Source organism: Colossoma macropomum, unplaced genomic scaffold (genome assembly GCF_904425465.1).
Source record: "Colossoma macropomum unplaced genomic scaffold, Colossoma_macropomum, whole genome shotgun sequence".
In the NCBI taxonomy this organism is placed as follows: Eukaryota; Metazoa; Chordata; class Actinopteri; order Characiformes; family Serrasalmidae; genus Colossoma; species Colossoma macropomum.
In genome coordinates this window covers 360,778-379,517 of record NW_023496039.1, presented here as the reverse complement: position 1 = coordinate 379,517, position 18,740 = coordinate 360,778, and the positions used below count along the sequence as shown (strand labels likewise).

Below are 18,740 nucleotides of genomic sequence, written 5' to 3'. Positions count from 1 at the left end.
AAGGACCGCCCTTTCGCAAAAAAGCTGATTTCTCCGTGAAGGCCCTACTGATTACCTTGTGAGTTGGATCAGGTGAGTGCAATGACAGAATGCAACACTTCACATACTGGGGTCCTCCAGGACTGCTGGCTAAAAGTCCTGAACCAAACAAACACTGAGTAGTTCCTGGATCTGCACGCTTTTCTAAAATTGGAAGCCGTGGGATGAATGGTCCCAAAACAGCTTCAAGCCATTGATGTACATCGGATGCGTCGGATTCTTCAACTTTATACAGTAGGGACTCTTGCGAACTCATACACCCATCTTTTGATGCACAACTGGGGAATGAAATTTTGGAACAGCGGCCAAGTGTGTGAGTGCCTGAACGCGGAGGAAACAAAGCATTCCAGCATAGAGGGTGAGAATGGCCTCATGCACAAACCTGTGCTTCCCTCTCTTTCACAGTGCTTAGCCTGTGCTTAGGAAGGGAGCAGCAGACACAGGGGACTCAACTCTCGCAAGGTGAGAAAACTCCCGACTCTGGTGGGACTCGAACCCACAACCTTTGAATGGCCTCAAACCTATGTCTAGAAGTCCAATGCGCTATCCATTGCGCCACAGAGCCCATAGGACGCTGTCAAAATGGCGAGGGAGCCGTCGTTTTGATGCAACATGCCTGAAAACGTTTACTATAAACACCAGGCACCGCTGGGATTCGAACCCAGGATCTCCTGTTTACTAGACAGGCGCTTTGACCAACTAAGCCACGGCGCCGCAGCCTGCAGAGCGAAAGGGGTCCTCGTGCTGCAGTGCTCCGTATTGCTCTTTGACAGGCTTTTGAGCAAACAGTACAAGTAACAGTCGCCGCTGGGAGTCAGACCCAGGCTTTTCTATTGACTTGAGCAGCATTAAATCCAACAAAAGCCTAACTTGAGCAACTCTCCCACAAACGGTTAACAAAATGGACAGACGCAGTGGATCCTGTAATCTAACCATAAGACTCACATAAAGCATCAGAAAAAAGAGGTAAGGCCACAGAGCAAGAAAAACAATCATTTGTCCAAAACCTAAGTGGGCTATTTATTTATATGCGACATTCCTGACAATCTTGGAGAGACCTAATAGCCACCGTTGGAATGCACATCCAGGACCTGCGGTGTACTAGGCAGCCGCTTAGACCGACTAAGACAGTCGCTTTAATAGTGGAAAAGGTGACAAAAACTGGACTCTGGCAGACGACAGCAACGTAAGGACCGCCCTTTCGCAAAAAAGCTGATTTCTCCGTGAAGGCCCTACTGATTACCTTGTGAGTTGGATCAGGTGAGTGCAATGACAGAATGCAACACTTCACATACTGGGGTCCTCCAGGACTACTGGCTAAAAGTCCTGAACCAAACAAACACTGAGTAGTTCCTAGATCTGCACGCTTTTCTAAAATTGGAAGCCGTGGGATGAATGGTCCCAAAACAGCTTCAAGCCATTGATGTACATCAGATGCGTCGGATTCTTCAACTTTATACAGTAGGGACTCTTGCGAACTCATACACCCATCTTTTGATGCACAACTGGGGAATGAAATTTTGGAACAGCGGCCAAGTGTGTGAGTGCCTGAACGCGGAGGAAACAAAGCATTCCAGCATAGAGGGTGAGAATGGCCTCATGCACAAACCTGTGCTCCCTCTCTTTCACAGTGCTTAGCCTGTGCTTAGGAAGGGAGCAGCAGACACAGGGGACTCAACTCTCGCAAGGTGAGAAAACTCCCGACTCTGGTGGGGACTCGAACCCACAACCTTTGAATGGCCTCAAACCTATGTCTAGAAGTCCAATGCGCTATCCATTGCGCCACAGAGCCCATAGGACGCTGTCAAAATGGCGAGGGAGCCGTCGTTTTGATGCAACATGCCTGAAAACGTTTACTATAAACACCAGGCACCGCTGGGATTCGAACCCAGGATCTCCTGTTTACTAGACAGGCGCTTTGACCAACTAAGCCACGGCGCCGCAGCCTGCAGAGCGAAAGGGGTCCTCGTGCTGCAGTGCTCCGTATTGCTCTTTGACAGGCTTTTGAGCAAACAGTACAAGTAACAGTCGCCGCTGGGAGTCAGACCCAGGCTTTTCTATTGACTTGAGCAGCATTAAATCCAACAAAAGCCTAACTTGAGCAACTCTCCCACAAACGGTTAACAAAATGGACAGACGCAGTGGATCCTGTAATCTAACCATAAGACTCACATAAAGCATCAGAAAAAAGAGGTAAGGCCACAGAGCAAGAAAAACAATCATTTGTCCAAAACCTAAGTGGGCTATTTATTTATATGCGACATTCCTGACAATCTTGGAGAGACCTAATAGCCACCGTTGGAATGCACATCCAGGACCTGCGGTGTACTAGGCAGCCGCTTAGACCGACTAAGACAGTCGCTTTAATAGTGGAAAAGGTGACAAAAACTGGACTCTGGCAGACGACAGCAACGTAAGGACCGCCCTTTCGCAAAAAAGCTGATTTCTCCGTGAAGGCCCTACTGATTACCTTGTGAGTTGGATCAGGTGAGTGCAATGACAGAATGCAACACTTCACATACTGGGGTCCTCCAGGACTACTGGCTAAAAGTCCTGAACCAAACAAACACTGAGTAGTTCCTAGATCTGCACGCTTTTCTAAAATTGGAAGCCGTGGGATGAATGGTCCCAAAACAGCTTCAAGCCATTGATGTACATCAGATGCGTCGGATTCTTCAACTTTATACAGTAGGGACTCTTGCGAACTCATACACCCATCTTTTGATGCACAACTGGGGAATGAAATTTTGGAACAGCGGCCAAGTGTGTGAGTGCCTGAACGCGGAGGAAACAAAGCATTCCAGCATAGAGGGTGAGAATGGCCTCATGCACAAACCTGTGCTTCCCTCTCTTTCACAGTGCTTAGCCTGTGCTTAGGAAGGGAGCAGCAGACACAGGGGACTCAACTCTCGCAAGGTGAGAAAACTCCCGACTCTGGTGGGACTCGAACCCACAACCTTTGAATGGCCTCAAACCTATGTCTAGAAGTCCAATGCGCTATCCATTGCGCCACAGAGCCCATAGGACGCTGTCAAAATGGCGAGGGAGCCGTCGTTTGATGCAACATGCCTGAAAACGTTTACTATAAACACCAGGCACCGCTGGGATTCGAACCCAGGATCTCCTGTTTACTAGACAGGCGCTTGACCAAACTAAGCCACGGCGCCGCAGCCTGCAGAGGGAAAGGGGTCCTCGTGCTGCAGTGCTCCGTATTGCTCTTTGACAGGCTTTTGAGCAAACAGTACAAGTAACAGTCGCCGCTGGGAGTCAGACCCAGGCTTTTCTATTGACTTGAGCAGCATTAAATCCAACAAAAGCTAACTTGAGCAACTCTCCCACAAACGGTTAACAAAATGGACAGACGCAGTGGATCCTGTAATCTAACCATAAGACTCACATAAAGCATCAGAAAAAAGAGGTAAGGCCACAGAGCAAGAAAAACAATCATTTGTCCAAAACCTAAGTGGGCTATTTATTTATATGCGACATTCCTGACAATCTTGGGAGAGACCTAATAGCCACCGTTGGAATGCACATCCAGGACCTGCGGTTTTGTACTAGGCAGCCGCTTAGACCGACTAAGACAGTCGCTTTAATAGTGGAAAAGGTGACAAAAACTGGACTCTGGCAGACGACAGCAACGTAAGGACCGCCCTTCGCAAAAAGCTGATTTCTCGTGAAGGCCCTACTGATTACCTTGTGAGTTGGATCAGGTGAGTGCAATGACAGAATGCAACACTTCACATACTGGGGTCCTCCAGGACTGCTGGCTAAAAGTCCTGAACCAAACAAACACTGAGTAGTTCCTGGATCTGCACGCTTTTCTAAAATTGGAAGCCGTGGATGAATGGTCCCAAAACAGCTTCAAGCATTGATGTACATCAGATGCGTCGGATTCTTCACTTATACAGTAGGACTCTTGCGAACTCATACACCATCTTTTGATGCACAACTGGGGAATGAAATTTTGGAACAGCGGCCAAGTGTGTGAGTGCCTGAACGCGGAGGAAACAAAGCATTCCAGCATAGAGGGTGAGAATGGCCTCATGCACAAACCTGTGCTTCCCTCTCTTTCACAGTGCTTAGCCTGTGCTTAGGAAGGGAGCAGCAGACACAGGGACTCAACTCTCGCAAGGTGAGAAAACTCCCGACTCTGGTGGGACTCGAACCCACAACCTTTGAATGGCCTCAAACCTATGTCTAGAAGTCCAATGCGCTATCCATTGCGCCACAGAGCCCATAGGACGCTGTCAAAATGGCGAGGGAGCCGTCGTTTTGATGCAACATGCCTGAAAACGTTTACTATAAACACCAGGCACCGCTGGATTCGAACCCAGGATCTCCTGTTTACTAGACAGCGCTTTGACCAACTAAGCCACGGCGCCGCAGCCTGCAGAGCGAAAGGGGTCCTCGTGCTGCAGTGCTCCGTATTGCTCTTTGACAGGCTTTGAGCAAAACAGTACAAGTAACAGTCGCCGCTGGGAGTCAGACCCAGGCTTTTCTATTGACTTGAGCAGCATTAAATCCAACAAAAGCCTAACTTGAGCAACTCTCCCACAAACGGTTAACAAAATGGACAGACGCAGTGATCCTGTAATCTAACCCATAAGACTCACATAAAGCATCAGAAAAAAGAGGTAAAGCCACAGAGCAAGAAAAACAATCATTTGTCCAAAACCTAAGTGGGCTATTTATTTATATGCGACATTCCTGACAACTTGGAGAGACCTAATAGCCACCGTTGGAATGCACATCCAGGACCTGCGGTGTACTAGGCAGCCGCTTAGACCGACTAAGACAGTCGCTTAATAGTGGAAAAGGTGACAAAAAACTGGACTCTGGCAGACGACAGCAACGTAAGGACCGCCCTTTCGCAAAAAAGCTGATTCTCGTGAAGGCCCTACTGATTACCTTGTGAGTTGGATCAGGTGAGTGCAATGACAGAATGCAACACTTCACATACTGGGGTCCTCCAGGACTGCTGGCTAAAGTCCTGAACCAAACAAACACTGAGTAGTTCCTGGATCTGCACGCTTTTCTAAAATTGGAAGCCGTGGGATGAATGGTCCCAAAACAGCTTCAAGCCATTGATGTACATCGGATGCGTCGGATTCTTCAACTTTATACAGTAGGGACTCTTGCGAACTCATACACCCATCTTTTGATGCACAACTGGGGAATGAAATTTGGAACAGCGGCCAAGTGTGTGAGTGCCTGAACGCGGAGGAAAACAAAGCATTCCAGCATAGAGGGTGAGAATGCCTCAGCCACATGTGCTTCCTCTCTTTCACAGTGCTTAGCCTGTGCTTAGGAAGGGAGCAGCAGACACAGGGGACTCAACTCTCGCAAGGTGAGAAAACTCCCGACTCTGGTGGGACTCGAACCCACAACTTTGAATGGCCTCAAACCTATGTCTAGAAGTCCAATGCGCTATCCATTGCGCCACAGAGCCCATAGGACGCTGTCAAAATGGCGAGGGAGCCGTCGTTTTGATGCAACATGCCTGAAAACGTTTGCTATAAACACCAGGCACCGCTGGGATTCGAACCCAGGATCTCCTGTTTACTAGACAGGCGCTTTGGACCAACTAAGCCACGGCGCCGCAGCCTGCAGAGCGAAAGGGGTCCTCGTGCTGCAGTGCTCCGTATTGCTCTTTGACAGGCTTTTGAGCAAACAGTACAAGTAACAGTCGCCGCTGGGAGTCAGACCCAGGCTTTTCTATTGACTTGAGCAGCATTAAATCCAACAAAAGCCTAACTTGAGCAACTCTCCCACAAACGGTTAACAAAATGGACAGACGCAGTGGATCCTGTAATCTAACCATAAGACTCACATAAAGCATCAGAAAAAAGAGGTAAGGCCACAGAGCAAGAAAAACAATCATTTGTCCAAAACCTAAGTGGGCTATTTATTTATATGCGACATTCCTGACAATCTTGGAGAGACCTAATAGCCACCGTTGGAATGCACATCCAGGACCTGCGGTGTACTAGGCAGCCGCTTAGACCGACTAAGACAGTCGCTTTAATAGTGGAAAAGGTGACAAAAACTGGACTCTGGCAGACGACAGCAACGTAAGGACCGCCCTTTCGCAAAAAAGCTGATTTCTCCGTGAAGGCCCTACTGATTACCTTGTGAGTTGGATCAGGTGAGTGCAATGACAGAATGCAACACTTCACATACTGGGGTCCTCCAGGACTGCTGGCTAAAAGTCCTGAACCAAACAAACACTGAGTAGTTCCTGGATCTGCACGCTTTTCTAAAATTGGAAGCCGTGGGATGAATGGTCCCAAAACAGCTTCAAGCCATTGATGTACATCGGATGCGTCGGATTCTTCAACTTTATACAGTAGGGACTCTTGCGAACTCATACACCCATCTTTTGATGCACAACTGGGGAATGAAATTTTGGAACAGCGGCCAAGTGTGTGAGTGCCTGAACGCGGAGGAAACAAAGCATTCCAGCATAGAGGGTGAGAATGGCCTCATGCACAAACCTGTGCTTCCCTCTCTTTCACAGTGCTTAGCCTGTGCTTAGGAAGGGAGCAGCAGACACAGGGGACTCAACTCTCGCAAGGTGAGAAAACTCCTGACTCTGGTGGGACTCGAACCCACAACCTTTGAATGGCCTCAAACCTATGTCTAGAAGTCCAATGCGCTATCCATTGCGCCACAGAGCCCATAGGACGCTGTCAAAATGGCGAGGGAGCCGTCGTTTTGATGCAACATGCCTGAAAACGTTTACTATAAACACCAGGCACCGCTGGGATTCGAACCCAGGATCTCCTGTTTACTAGACAGGCGCTTTGACCAACTAAGCCACGGCGCCGCAGCCTGCAGAGCGAAAGGGGTCCTCGTGCTGCAGTGCTCCGTATTGCTCTTTGACAGGCTTTTGAGCAAACAGTACAAGTAACAGTCGCCGCTGGGAGTCAGACCCAGGCTTTTCTATTGACTTGAGCAGCATTAAATCCAACAAAAGCCTAACTTGAGCAACTCTCCCACAAACGGTTAACAAAATGGACAGACGCAGTGGATCCTGTAATCTAACCATAAGACTCACATAAAGCATCAGAAAAAAGAGGTAAGGCCACAGAGCAAGAAAAACAATCATTTGTCCAAAACCTAAGTGGGCTATTTATTAATATGCGACATTCCTGACAACCTTGGAGAGACCTAATAGCCACCGTTGGAATGCACATCCAGGACCTGCGGTGTACTAGGCAGCCGCTTAGACCGACTAAGACAGTCGCTTTAATAGTGGAAAAGGTGACAAAAACTGGACTCTGGCAGACGACAGCAACGTAAGGACCGCCCTTTCGCAAAAAAGCTGATTTCTCCGTGAAGGCCCTACTGATTACCTTGTGAGTTGGATCAGGTGAGTGCAATGACAGAATGCAACACTTCACATACTGGGGTCCTCCAGGACTGCTGGCTAAAAGTCCTGAACCAAACAAACACTGAGTAGTTCCTAGATCTGCACGCTTTTCTAAAATTGGAAGCCGTGGGATGAATGGTCCCAAAACAGCTTCAAGCCATTGATGTACATCGGATGCGTCGGATTCTTCAACTTTATACAGTAGGGACTCTTGCGAACTCATACACCCATCTTTTGATGCACAACTGGGGAATGAAATTTTGGAACAGCGGCCAAGTGTGTGAGTGCCTGAACGCGGAGGAAACAAAGCATTCCAGCATAGAGGGTGAGAATGGCCTCATGCACAAACCTGTGCTTCCCTCTCTTTCACAGTGCTTAGCCTGTGCTTAGGAAGGGAGCAGCAGACACAGGGGACTCAACTCTCGCAAGGTGAGAAAACTCCTGACTCTGGTGGGACTCGAACCCACAACCTTTGAATGGCCTCAAACCTATGTCTAGAAGTCCAATGCGCTATCCATTGCGCCACAGAGCCCATAGGACGCTGTCAAAATGGCGAGGGAGCCGTCGTTTTGATGCAACATGCCTGAAAACGTTTGCTATAAACACCAGGCACCGCTGGGATTCGAACCCAGGATCTCCTGTTTACTAGACAGGCGCTTTGACCAACTAAGCCACGGCGCCGCAGCCTGCAGAGCGAAAGGGGTCCTCGTGCTGCAGTGCTCCGTATTGCTCTTTGACAGGCTTTTGAGCAAACAGTACAAGTAACAGTCGCCGCTGGGAGTCAGACCCAGGCTTTTCTATTGACTTGAGCAGCATTAAATCCAACAAAAGCCTAACTGAGCAACTCTCCCACAAACGGTTAACAAAATGGACAGACGCAGTGGATCCTGTAATCTAACCATAAGACTCACATAAAGCATCAGAAAAAAGAGGTAAGGCCACAGAGCAAGAAAAACAATCATTTGTCCAAAACTAAGTGGGCTATTTATTAATATGCGACATTCCTGACAACCTTGGAGAGACCTAATAGCCACCGTTGGAATGCACATCCAGGACCTGCGGTGTACTAGGCAGCCGCTTAGACCGACTAAGACAGTCGCTTAATTGTGGAAAAGGTGACAAAAACTGGACTCTGGCAGACGACAGCAACGTAAGGACCGCCCTTTCGCAAAAAAGCTGATTTCTCCGTGAAGGCCCTACTGATTACCTTGTGAGTTGGATCAGGTGAGTGCAATGACAGAATGCAACACTTCACATACTGGGGTCCTCCAGGACTGCTGGCTAAAAGTCCTGAACCAAACAAACACTGAGTAGTTCCTAGATCTGCACGCTTTTCTAAAATTGGAAGCCGTGGGATGAATGGTCCCAAAACAGCTTCAAGCCATTGATGTACATCGGATGCGTCGGATTCTTCAACTTTATACAGTAGGGACTCTTGCGAACTCATACACCCATCTTTTGATGCACAACTGGGGAATGAAATTTTGGAACAGCGGCCAAGTGTGTGAGTGCCTGAACGCGGAGGAAACAAAGCATTCCAGCATAGAGGGTGAGAATGGCCTCATGCACAAACCTGTGCTTCCCTCTCTTTCACAGTGCTTAGCCTGTGCTTAGGAAGGGAGCAGCAGACACAGGGGACTCAACTCTCGCAAGGTGAGAAAACTCCTGACTCTGGTGGGACTCGAACCCACAACCTTTGAATGGCCTCAAACCTATGTCTAGAAGTCCAATGCGCTATCCATTGCGCCACAGAGCCCATAGGACGCTGTCAAAATGGCGAGGGAGCCGTCGTTTTGATGCAACATGCCTGAAAACGTTTACTATAAACACCAGGCACCGCTGGGATTCGAACCCAGGATCTCCTGTTACAAGACAGGCGCTTTGACCAACTAAGCCACGGCGCCGCAGCCTGCAGAGCGAAAGGGGTCCTCGTGCTGCAGTGCTCCGTATTGCTCTTTGACAGGCTTTTGAGCAAACAGTACAAGTAACAGTCGCCGCTGGGAGTCAGACCCAGGCTTTTCTATTGACTTGAGCAGCATTAAATCCAACAAAAGCCTAACTTGAGCAACTCTCCCACAAACGGTTAACAAAATGGACAGACGCAGTGGATCCTGTAATCTAACCATAAGACTCACATAAAGCATCAGAAAAAAGAGGTAAGGCCACAGAGCAAGAAAAACAATCATTTGTCCAAAACCTAAGTGGGCTATTTATTTATATGCGACATTCCTGACAATCTTGGAGAGACCTAATAGCCACCGTTGGAATGCACATCCAGGACCTGCGGTGTACTAGGCAGCCGCTTAGACCGACTAAGACAGTCGCTTTAATAGTGGAAAAGGTGACAAAAACTGGACTCTGGCAGACGACAGCAACGTAAGGACCGCCCTTTCGCAAAAAAGCTGATTTCTCCGTGAAGGCCCTACTGATTACCTTGTGAGTTGGATCAGGTGAGTGCAATGACAGAATGCAACACTTCACATACTGGGGTCCTCCAGGACTGCTGGCTAAAAGTCCTGAACCAAACAAACACTGAGTAGTTCCTAGATCTGCACGCTTTTCTAAAATTGGAAGCCGTGGGATGAATGGTCCCAAAACAGCTTCAAGCCATTGATGTACATCAGATGCGTCGGATTCTTCAACTTTATACAGTAGGGACTCTTGCGAACTCATACACCCATCTTTTGATGCACAACTGGGGAATGAAATTTTGGAACAGCGGCCAAGTGTGTGAGTGCCTGAACGCGGAGGAAACAAAGCATTCCAGCATAGAGGGTGAGAATGGCCTCATGCACAAACCTGTGCTTCCCTCTCTTTCACAGTGCTTAGCCAGGGAGCAGCAGACACAGGGGACTCAACTCTCGCAAGGTGAGAAGACTCCCGACTCTGGTGGGACTCGAACCCACAACCTTTGAATGGCCTCAAACCCATGTCTAAAAGTCCAATGCGCTATCCATTGCGCCACAGAGCCCATAGGGCGCTGTCAAAATGGCGAGGGAGCCGTCGTTTTGATGCAACATGCCTGAAAACGTTTGCTATAAACACCAGGCACCGCTGGGATTCGAACCCAGGATCTCCTGTTTACTAGACAGGCGCTTTGACCAACTAAGCCACGGCGCCGCAGCCTGCAGAGCGAAAGGGGTCCTCGTGCTGCAGTGCTCCGTATTGCTCTTTGACAGGCTTTTGAGCAAACAGTACAAGTAACAGTCACCGCTGGGAGTCAGACCCAGGCTTTTCTATTGACTTGAGCAGCATTAAATCCAACAAAAGCCTAACTTGAGCAACTCTCCCACAAACGGTTAACAAAATGGACAGACGCAGTGGATCCTGTAATATAACCATAAGACTCACATAAAGCATCAGAAAAAAGAGGTAAAGCCACAGAGCAAGAAAAACAATCATTTGTCCAAAACCTAAGTGGGCTATTTATTTATATGCGACATTCCTGACAACCTTGGAGAGACCTAATAGCCACCGTTGGAATGCACTTCCAGGACCTGCGGTGTACTAGGCAGCCGCTTAGACCGACTAAGACAGTCGCTTTAATAGTGGAAAAGGTGTCAAAAACTGGACTCTGGCAGATGACAGCAACGTAAGGACCGCCCTTTCGCAAAAAGGCTGATTTCTCCGTGAAGGCCCTACTGATTACCTTGTGAGTTGGATCAGGTGAGTGCAATGACAGAATGCAACACTTCACATACTGGGGTCCTCCAGGACTGCTGGCTAAAAGTCCTGAACCAAACAAACACTGAGTAGTTCCTGGATCTGCGCGCTTTTCTAAAATTGGAAGCCGTGGGATGAATGGTCCCGAAACAGCTTCAAGCCATTGATGTACATCAGATGCGTCGGATTCTTCAACTTTATACAGTAGGGACTCTTGCGAACTCATACACCCATCTTTTGATGCACAACTGGGGAATGAAATTTTGGAACAGCGGCCAAGTGTGTGAGTGCCTGAACGCGGAGGAAACAAAGCATTCCAGCATAGAGGGTGAGAATGGCCTCATGCACAAACCTGTGCTTCCCTCTCTTTCACAGTGCTTAGCCAGGGAGCAGCAGACACAGGGGACTCAACTCTCGCAAGGTGAGAAGACTCCCGACTCTGGTGGGACTCGAACCCACAACCTTTGAATGGCCTCAAACCCATGTCTAGAAGTCCAATGCGCTATCCATTGCGCCACAGAGCCCATAGGACGCTTTTAAAATGGCGAGGGAGCCGTCGTTTTGTTGCAACATGCCTGAAAACGTTTACTATAAACACCAGGCACCACTGGGATTCAAACCCAGTATCTCCTGTTTACTAGACAGGCGCTTTGACCAACTAAGCCAAGGCGCCGCAGCCTGCAGAGAGAAAGGGGTCCTCGTGCTGCAGTGCTCCGTATTGCTCTTTGACAGGCTTTTGAGCAAACAGTACAAGTAACAGTCGCCGCTGGGAGTCAGACCCAGGCTTTTCTATTGACTTGAGCAGCATTAAATCCAACAAAAGCCTAACTTGAGCAACTCTCCCACAAACGGTTAACAAAATGGACAGACGCAGTGGATCCTGTAATCTAACCATAAGACTCACATAAAGCATCAGAAAAAAGAGGTAAAGCCACAGAGCAAGAAAAACAATCATTTGTCCAAAACCTAAGTGGGCTATTTATTTATATGCGACATTCCTGACAACCTTGGAGAGACCTAATAGCCACCGTTGGAATGCACATCCAGGACCTGCGGTGTACTAGGCAGCCGCTTAGACCGACTAAGACAGTCGCTTTAATAGTGGAAAAGGTGTCAAAAACTGGACTCTGGCAGATGACAGCAACGTAAGGACCGCCCTTTCGCAAAAAGGCTGATTTCTCCGTGAAGGCCCTACTGATTACCTTGTGAGTTGGATCAGGTGAGTGCAATGACAGAATGCAACACTTCACATACTGGGGTCCTCCAGGACTGCTGGCTAAAAGTCCTGAACCAAACAAACACTGAGTAGTTCCTAGATCTGCACGCTTTTCTAAAATTGGAAGCCGTGGGATGAATGGTCCCAAAACAGCTTCAAGCCATTGATGTACATCAGATGCGTCGGATTCTTCAACTTTATACAGTAGGGACTCTTGCGAACTCATACACGCATCTTTTGATGCACAACTGGGGAATGAAATTTTGGAACAGCGGCCAAGTGTGAGAGTGCCTGAACGCGGAGGAAACAAAGCATTCCAGGATAGAGGGTGAGAATGGCCTCATGCACAAACAGGTGCTTCCCTCTCTTTCACAGTGCTTAGCCTGTGCTTAGGAAGGGAGCAGCAGACACCGGGGACTCAACTCTCGCAAGGTGAGAAAACTCCTGAGTCTGGTGGGACTCGAACCCACAACCTTTGAATTGCCTCAAACCTATGTCTAGAAGTCCAATGCGCTATCCATTGCGCCACAGAGCCCATAGGACGCTTTTAAAATGGCGAGGGAGCCGTCGTTTTGTTGCAACATGCCTGAAAACGTTTACTATAAACACCAGGCACCACTGGGATTCAAACCCAGTATCTCCTGTTTACTAGACAGGCGCTTTGACCAACTAAGCCAAGGCGCCGCAGCCTGCAGAGAGAAAGGGGTCCTCGTGCTGCAGTGCTCCGTATTGCTCTTTGACAGGCTTTTGAGCAAACAGTACAAGTAACAGTCGCCGCTGGGAGTCAGACCCAGGCTTTTCTATTGACTTGAGCAGCATTAAATCCAACAAAAGCCTAACTTGAGCAACTCTCCCACAAACGGTTAACAAAATGGACAGACGCAGTGGATCCTGTAATCTAACCATAAGACTCACATAAAGCATCAGAAAAAAGAGGTAAAGCCACAGAGCAAGAAAAACAATCATTTGTCCAAAACCTAAGTGGGCTATTTATTTATATGCGACATTCCTGACAATCTTGGAGAGACCTAATAGCCACCGTTGGAATGCACATCCAGGACCTGCGGTGTACTAGGCAGCCGCTTAGACCGACTAAGACAGTCGCTTTAATAGTGGAAAAGGTGACAAAAACTGGACTCTGGCAGACGACAGCAACGTAAGGACCGCCCTGTGGCAAAAAAGCTGATTTCTCCGTGAAGGCCCTACTGATTACCTTGTGAGTTGGATCAGGTGAGTGCAATGACAGAATGCAACACTTCACATACTGGGGTCCTCCAGGACTGCTGGCTAAAAGTCCTGAACCAAACAAACACTGAGTAGTTCCTGGATCTGCACGCTTTTCTAAAATTGGAAGCCGTGGGATGAATGGTCCCAAAACAGCTTCAAGCCATTGATGTACATCAGATGCGTCGGATTCTTCAACTTTATACAGTAGGGACTCTTGCGAACTCATACACGCATCTTTTGATGCACAACTGGGGAATGAAATTTTGGAACAGCGGCCAAGTGTGAGAGTGCCTGAACGCGGAGGAAACAAAGCATTCCAGGATAGAGGGTGAGAATGGCCTCATGCACAAACAGGTGCTTCCCTCTCTTTCACAGTGCTTAGCCTGTGCTTAGGAAGGGAGCAGCAGACACCGGGGACTCAACTCTCGCAAGGTGAGAAAACTCCTGAGTCTGGTGGGACTCGAACCCACAACCTTTGAATTGCCTCAAACCTATGTCTAGAAGTCCAATGCGCTATCCATTGCGCCACAGAGCCCATAGGACGCTGTCAAAATGGCGAGGGAGCCGTCGTTTTGATGCAACATGCCTGAAAACGTTTACTATAAACACCAGGCACCGCTGGGATTCGAACCCAGGATCTCCTGTTTACTAGACAGGCGCTTTGACCAACTAAGCCACGGCGCCGCAGCCTGCAGAGTGAAAGGGGTCCTCGTGCTGCAGTGCTCCGTATTGCTCTTTGACAGGCTTTTGAGCAAACAGTACAAGTAACAGTCGCCGCTCGGAGTCAGACCCAGGTTTTTCTATTGACTTGAGCAGCATTAAATCCAACAAAAGCCTAACTTGAGCAACTCTCCCACAAACGGTTAACAAAATGGACAGACGCAGTGGATTCTGTAATCTAACCATAAGACTCACATAAAGCATCAGAAAAAAGAGGTAAAGCCACAGAGCAAGAAAAACAATCATTTGTCCAAAACCTAAGTGGGCTATTTATTTATATGCGACATTCCTGACAATCTTGGAGAGACCTAATAGCCACCGTTGGAATGCACATCCAGGACCTGCGGTGTACTAGGCAGCCGCTTAGACCGACTAAGACAGTCGCTTTAATAGTGGAAAAGGTGACAAAAACTGGACTCTGGCAGACGACAGCAACGTAAGGACCGCCCTGTGGCAAAAAAGCTGATTTCTCCGTGAAGGCCCTACTGATTACCTTGTGAGTTGGATCAGGTGAGTGCAATGACAGAATGCAACACTTCACATACTGGGGTCCTCCAGGACTGCTGGCTAAAAGTCCTGAACCAAACAAACACTGAGTAGTTCCTAGATCTGCACGCTTTTCTAAAATTGGAAGCCGTGGGATGAATGGTCCCAAAACAGCTTCAAGCCATTGATGTACATCAGATGCGTCGGATTCTTCAACTTTATACAGTAGGGACTCTTGCGAACTCATACACGCATCTTTTGATGCACAACTGGGGAATGAAATTTTGGAACAGCGGCCAAGTGTGAGAGTGCCTGAACGCGGAGGAAACAAAGCATTCCAGGATAGAGGGTGAGAATGGCCTCATGCACAAACAGGTGCTTCCCTCTCTTTCACAGTGCTTAGCCTGTGCTTAGGAAGGGAGCAGCAGACACCGGGGACTCAACTCTCGCAAGGTGAGAAAACTCCTGAGTCTGGTGGGACTCGAACCCACAACCTTTGAATTGCCTCAAACCCATGTCTAGAAGTCCAATGCGCTATCCATTGCGCCACAGAGCCCATAGGGCACTGTTAAAATGGCGAGGGAATCATCATTTTGATGCAACATGCCTGAAAGCATTTACTACAAACACCAGGCACCACCAGGATTTGAACCCACATTCTCCTATTCATTGGGCACGCACTTCAACCAACTAAGCCACGGTGCCACAGCTTCCAGAGGGTCATAGCTTGCAGAGCGCTACAGCTTGCAGAGTGCTGGGCGTCCTCGTGCTGCATTGCTCCGTATTGCTCTTTGACAGGCTTTTGAGCAAACAGTACAAGTAACAGTCGCCGCTCGGAGTCAGACCCAGGTTTTTCTATTGACTTGAGCAGCATTAAATCCAACAAAAGCCTAACTTGAGCAACTCTCCCACAAACGGTTAACAAAATGGACAGACGCAGTGGATTCTGTAATCTAACCATAAGACTCACATAAAGCATCAGAAAAAAGAGGTAAAGCCACAGAGCAAGAAAAACAATCATTTGTCCAAAACCTAAGTGGGCTATTTATTTATATGCGACATTCCTGACAATCTTGGAGAGACCTAATAGCCACCGTTGGAATGCACATCCAGGACCTGCGGTGTACTAGGCAGCCGCTTAGACCGACTAAGACAGTCGCTTTAATAGTGGAAAAGGTGTCAAAAACTGGACTCTGGCAGACGACAGCAACGTAAGGACCGCCCTTTCGCAAAAAAGCTGATTTCTCCGTGAAGGCCCTACTGATTACCTTGTGAGTTGGATCAGGTGAGTGCAATGACAGAATGCAACACTTCACATACTGGGGTCCTCCAGGACTGCTGGCTAAAAGTCCTGAACCAAACAAACACTGAGTAGTTCCTAGATCTGCACGCTTTTCTAAAATTGGAAGCCGTGGGATGAATGGTCCCAAAACAGCTTCAAGCCATTGATGTACATCAGATGCGTCGGATTCTTCAACTTTATACAGTAGGGACTCTTGCGAACTCATACACCCATCTTTTGATGCACAACTGGGGAATGAAATTTTGGAACAGCAGCCAAGTGTGTGAGTGCCTGAACGCGGAGGAAACAAAGCATTCCAGCATAGAGGGTGAGAATGGCCTCATGCACAAACCTGTGCTTCCCTCTCTTTCACAGTGCTTAGCCTGTGCTTAGGAAGGGAGCAGCAGACACCGGGGACTCAACTCTCGCAAGGTGAGAAAACTCCTGAGTCTGGTGGGACTCGAACCCACAACCTTTGAATTGCCTCAAACCCATGTCTAGAAGTCCAATGCGCTATCCATTGCGCCACAGAGCCCATAGGGCACTGTTAAAATGGCGAGGGAATCATCATTTTGATGCAACATGCCTGAAAGCATTTACTACAAACACCAGGCACCACCAGGATTTGAACCCACATTCTCCTATTCATTGGGCACGCACTTCAACCAACTAAGCCACGGTGCCACAGCTCCCAGAGGGTCATAGCTTGCAGAGCGCTACAGCTTGCAGAGTGCTGGGCGTCCTCGTGCTGCATTGCTCCGTATTGCTCTTTGACAGGCTTTTGAGCAAACAGTACAAGTAACAGTCGCCGCTCGGAGTCAGACCCAGGTTTTTCTATTGACTTGAGCAGCATTAAATCCAACAAAAGCCTAACTTGAGTAACTCTCCCACAAACGATTCACCAACGGACAGACGCAGTGTTTCCTCTCCTCCTCTGGTAGACGACAGCAACGTAAGGACCACCCTTTCTGCACTCTTTTCTAAAATTGAAAGATGTGGGATCAATTGTCCCAACACAGCTTCAAACCATTGATGTACATCAGATGTGTCGCATTCTTCAACTTCATACAGTAATGACTTTTGCAAAGTTGTACACTCATCTTTTGATGTATAACTGGGGAATGTTTTTATGGAAACACGGCAAAGTTTGAGTGTCTTTAAGTAAATTATTTTCCTTTAGTTTGAAACACTTTTTACATATTTCTAAACCTCTATTTCCATAAAAGCTGTTTGCTCAGATGTATCCTAACATTCACATTTCTTCAGAGAAAGCATAATACAGCATGCAAACAATCTGAAAATCAACTCTCCAAGTTCTCGTGTTAACAACACAACACAGGTGATTACCTGAACAATTGCATGCCACAGTTTTAAGAACACAATGTGTGTTATCGTGTATTAAAGCAGTATGTTAACTACTATGCCATGTAAAGCCTCCTATTCTCAAATCTCTCTTGTTTTGGCCTGTACATACATATGAATTTCAATGATAACCCCAGAAAACATTTGGAAAGAATATCTTTAATTATCTTACAGTAATATACTGAACTTGTACACAATACAGAAAAAATGAATGAAATAGCAGGAATTTGGGTAATTAAACAGTTACCATAAACCAATTACCAGGTGTTGAAAAAAACACAAACCTAACTGGTGTGTATACTACACCATTGGGTGTTACCCAATCTGCAGCGACGTGTATACAAACTCTGCTGTATTCAAAGGCAGTGCACACAATGGATTCTAATAAAGTCTTCCACAAATGCGGCCAGTGGTGTATACAATAATTGAAGACGAAGATGTATTTTGAAATTTTAAACATTTAAACCCATTTCATCAGGATCAGAAAATTATTTGAAAAGAACACCAAGAATGGCCTTCACAGCTGGCATGGCTGCAATGCTGGCCTTACACAACACAACAAAAAGTATTGCAAGCTTTATATTTAATTCATTGCAATTTTTGCACAATGTCTATGGAAACAGCTATTGTTGCACCATGTTAACATGATATATTAATTTAAACAAATAAAAAATAGTCTTCTGTATGTCTGCATATTGGTATCTAAAGATTAACAAATTGTGTAGTTATTTAGTTTTATTCCATATGAGTCATTCTACGAAATGGGTGCCATTTCCACTTTGCAATGTTCAAATTTTTCACCTACAGCAAACACCATTTCTTTTGTTTTTTAAATCCTCAACATGACAGAGGGTGGTTCACTGTGACGGGGTGGTAACTGATATGATGGGGTGGTTCACTGTGACGAGTTGGTAACTAATGTGACGGGGTGATTCACTGTGACAGGGTGTGTGAATGAGTGAATGAATGACAGCTATAGTGAGTGAGTGAATCAAACAGGGTTAAAAGAAAAGGAAGTGAATAGCCCACACCAGAAACTCTAATCTTGTAACACAAATATCCTTGAGCTTTCCTCCTGAAAGCACACATTTTGACCTATACATGGGTAAAAACTCCAACCTCTTTTCACTTTTTCAAACAGAAAACAGAACCACTCTGTCACATTTCTTAACACCTCATCAGAATAAAACATGTAACGGGGTGCTACATTTCATTCTTTTAATTTGAAATATAATTTCCTTCACATTTAATTGTGTAAACATTTTATTAAAAAAAACAATTCTCCTTATGTATTTTGTGTGACAGGGCAGTTAAGTTTAACCACATCTAACATGAAAAAGCAACAAATAAACAATGTAAAAGAATGTCAG

At 47.1% G+C, this 18,740-nt stretch overlaps 24 non-coding genes across 24 annotated transcripts; all 24 read right to left on the bottom strand.

The window, feature by feature from the left end:
- Nucleotides 1–514: 514 nt before the first annotated feature.
- On the bottom strand, nucleotides 515–604 carry trnar-ucu. The gene is given in 2 exon segments: nucleotides 515–550; nucleotides 568–604. It is a non-coding gene; the product is annotated as a tRNA-Arg (tRNA).
- Nucleotides 605–679: 75 nt separating this feature from the next.
- Nucleotides 680–753, bottom strand: trnat-agu. Its single transcript has one exon. It is a non-coding gene; the product is annotated as a tRNA-Thr (tRNA).
- Nucleotides 754–1,740: 987 nt separating this feature from the next.
- Nucleotides 1,741–1,831, bottom strand: trnar-ucu. Its single transcript is given in 2 exon segments — nucleotides 1,741–1,777; nucleotides 1,795–1,831. It is a non-coding gene; the product is annotated as a tRNA-Arg (tRNA).
- A 75-nt stretch (nucleotides 1,832–1,906) lies between these two features.
- Nucleotides 1,907–1,980, bottom strand: trnat-agu. Its single transcript has one exon. It is a non-coding gene; the product is annotated as a tRNA-Thr (tRNA).
- A 988-nt stretch (nucleotides 1,981–2,968) lies between these two features.
- On the bottom strand, nucleotides 2,969–3,058 carry trnar-ucu. Its single transcript is given in 2 exon segments — nucleotides 2,969–3,004; nucleotides 3,022–3,058. It is a non-coding gene; the product is annotated as a tRNA-Arg (tRNA).
- Nucleotides 3,059–3,132: 74 nt separating this feature from the next.
- Nucleotides 3,133–3,206, bottom strand: trnat-agu. Its single transcript has one exon. It is a non-coding gene; the product is annotated as a tRNA-Thr (tRNA).
- Nucleotides 3,207–4,187: 981 nt separating this feature from the next.
- On the bottom strand, nucleotides 4,188–4,277 carry trnar-ucu. The gene is given in 2 exon segments: nucleotides 4,188–4,223; nucleotides 4,241–4,277. It is a non-coding gene; the product is annotated as a tRNA-Arg (tRNA).
- Nucleotides 4,278–5,402: 1,125 nt separating this feature from the next.
- On the bottom strand, nucleotides 5,403–5,491 carry trnar-ucu. Its single transcript is given in 2 exon segments — nucleotides 5,403–5,437; nucleotides 5,455–5,491. It is a non-coding gene; the product is annotated as a tRNA-Arg (tRNA).
- A 75-nt stretch (nucleotides 5,492–5,566) lies between these two features.
- Nucleotides 5,567–5,641, bottom strand: trnat-agu. Its single transcript has one exon. It is a non-coding gene; the product is annotated as a tRNA-Thr (tRNA).
- A 988-nt stretch (nucleotides 5,642–6,629) lies between these two features.
- Nucleotides 6,630–6,719, bottom strand: trnar-ucu. Its single transcript is given in 2 exon segments — nucleotides 6,630–6,665; nucleotides 6,683–6,719. It is a non-coding gene; the product is annotated as a tRNA-Arg (tRNA).
- A 75-nt stretch (nucleotides 6,720–6,794) lies between these two features.
- trnat-agu lies at nucleotides 6,795–6,868 on the bottom strand. Its single transcript has one exon. It is a non-coding gene; the product is annotated as a tRNA-Thr (tRNA).
- A 988-nt stretch (nucleotides 6,869–7,856) lies between these two features.
- trnar-ucu lies at nucleotides 7,857–7,946 on the bottom strand. Its single transcript is given in 2 exon segments — nucleotides 7,857–7,892; nucleotides 7,910–7,946. It is a non-coding gene; the product is annotated as a tRNA-Arg (tRNA).
- A 75-nt stretch (nucleotides 7,947–8,021) lies between these two features.
- trnat-agu lies at nucleotides 8,022–8,095 on the bottom strand. The gene has a single exon. It is a non-coding gene; the product is annotated as a tRNA-Thr (tRNA).
- A 985-nt stretch (nucleotides 8,096–9,080) lies between these two features.
- Nucleotides 9,081–9,170, bottom strand: trnar-ucu. Its single transcript is given in 2 exon segments — nucleotides 9,081–9,116; nucleotides 9,134–9,170. It is a non-coding gene; the product is annotated as a tRNA-Arg (tRNA).
- Nucleotides 9,171–10,295: 1,125 nt separating this feature from the next.
- Nucleotides 10,296–10,385, bottom strand: trnak-uuu. The gene is given in 2 exon segments: nucleotides 10,296–10,331; nucleotides 10,349–10,385. It is a non-coding gene; the product is annotated as a tRNA-Lys (tRNA).
- A 75-nt stretch (nucleotides 10,386–10,460) lies between these two features.
- trnat-agu lies at nucleotides 10,461–10,534 on the bottom strand. The gene has a single exon. It is a non-coding gene; the product is annotated as a tRNA-Thr (tRNA).
- Nucleotides 10,535–11,511: 977 nt separating this feature from the next.
- trnar-ucu lies at nucleotides 11,512–11,601 on the bottom strand. Its single transcript is given in 2 exon segments — nucleotides 11,512–11,547; nucleotides 11,565–11,601. It is a non-coding gene; the product is annotated as a tRNA-Arg (tRNA).
- A 75-nt stretch (nucleotides 11,602–11,676) lies between these two features.
- Nucleotides 11,677–11,750, bottom strand: trnat-agu. Its single transcript has one exon. It is a non-coding gene; the product is annotated as a tRNA-Thr (tRNA).
- A 988-nt stretch (nucleotides 11,751–12,738) lies between these two features.
- On the bottom strand, nucleotides 12,739–12,828 carry trnar-ucu. Its single transcript is given in 2 exon segments — nucleotides 12,739–12,774; nucleotides 12,792–12,828. It is a non-coding gene; the product is annotated as a tRNA-Arg (tRNA).
- A 75-nt stretch (nucleotides 12,829–12,903) lies between these two features.
- On the bottom strand, nucleotides 12,904–12,977 carry trnat-agu. The gene has a single exon. It is a non-coding gene; the product is annotated as a tRNA-Thr (tRNA).
- A 988-nt stretch (nucleotides 12,978–13,965) lies between these two features.
- Nucleotides 13,966–14,055, bottom strand: trnar-ucu. Its single transcript is given in 2 exon segments — nucleotides 13,966–14,001; nucleotides 14,019–14,055. It is a non-coding gene; the product is annotated as a tRNA-Arg (tRNA).
- A 75-nt stretch (nucleotides 14,056–14,130) lies between these two features.
- On the bottom strand, nucleotides 14,131–14,204 carry trnat-agu. Its single transcript has one exon. It is a non-coding gene; the product is annotated as a tRNA-Thr (tRNA).
- Nucleotides 14,205–15,192: 988 nt separating this feature from the next.
- On the bottom strand, nucleotides 15,193–15,282 carry trnar-ucu. The gene is given in 2 exon segments: nucleotides 15,193–15,228; nucleotides 15,246–15,282. It is a non-coding gene; the product is annotated as a tRNA-Arg (tRNA).
- A 1,171-nt stretch (nucleotides 15,283–16,453) lies between these two features.
- Nucleotides 16,454–16,543, bottom strand: trnar-ucu. Its single transcript is given in 2 exon segments — nucleotides 16,454–16,489; nucleotides 16,507–16,543. It is a non-coding gene; the product is annotated as a tRNA-Arg (tRNA).
- Nucleotides 16,544–18,740: the final 2,197 nt, after the last annotated feature.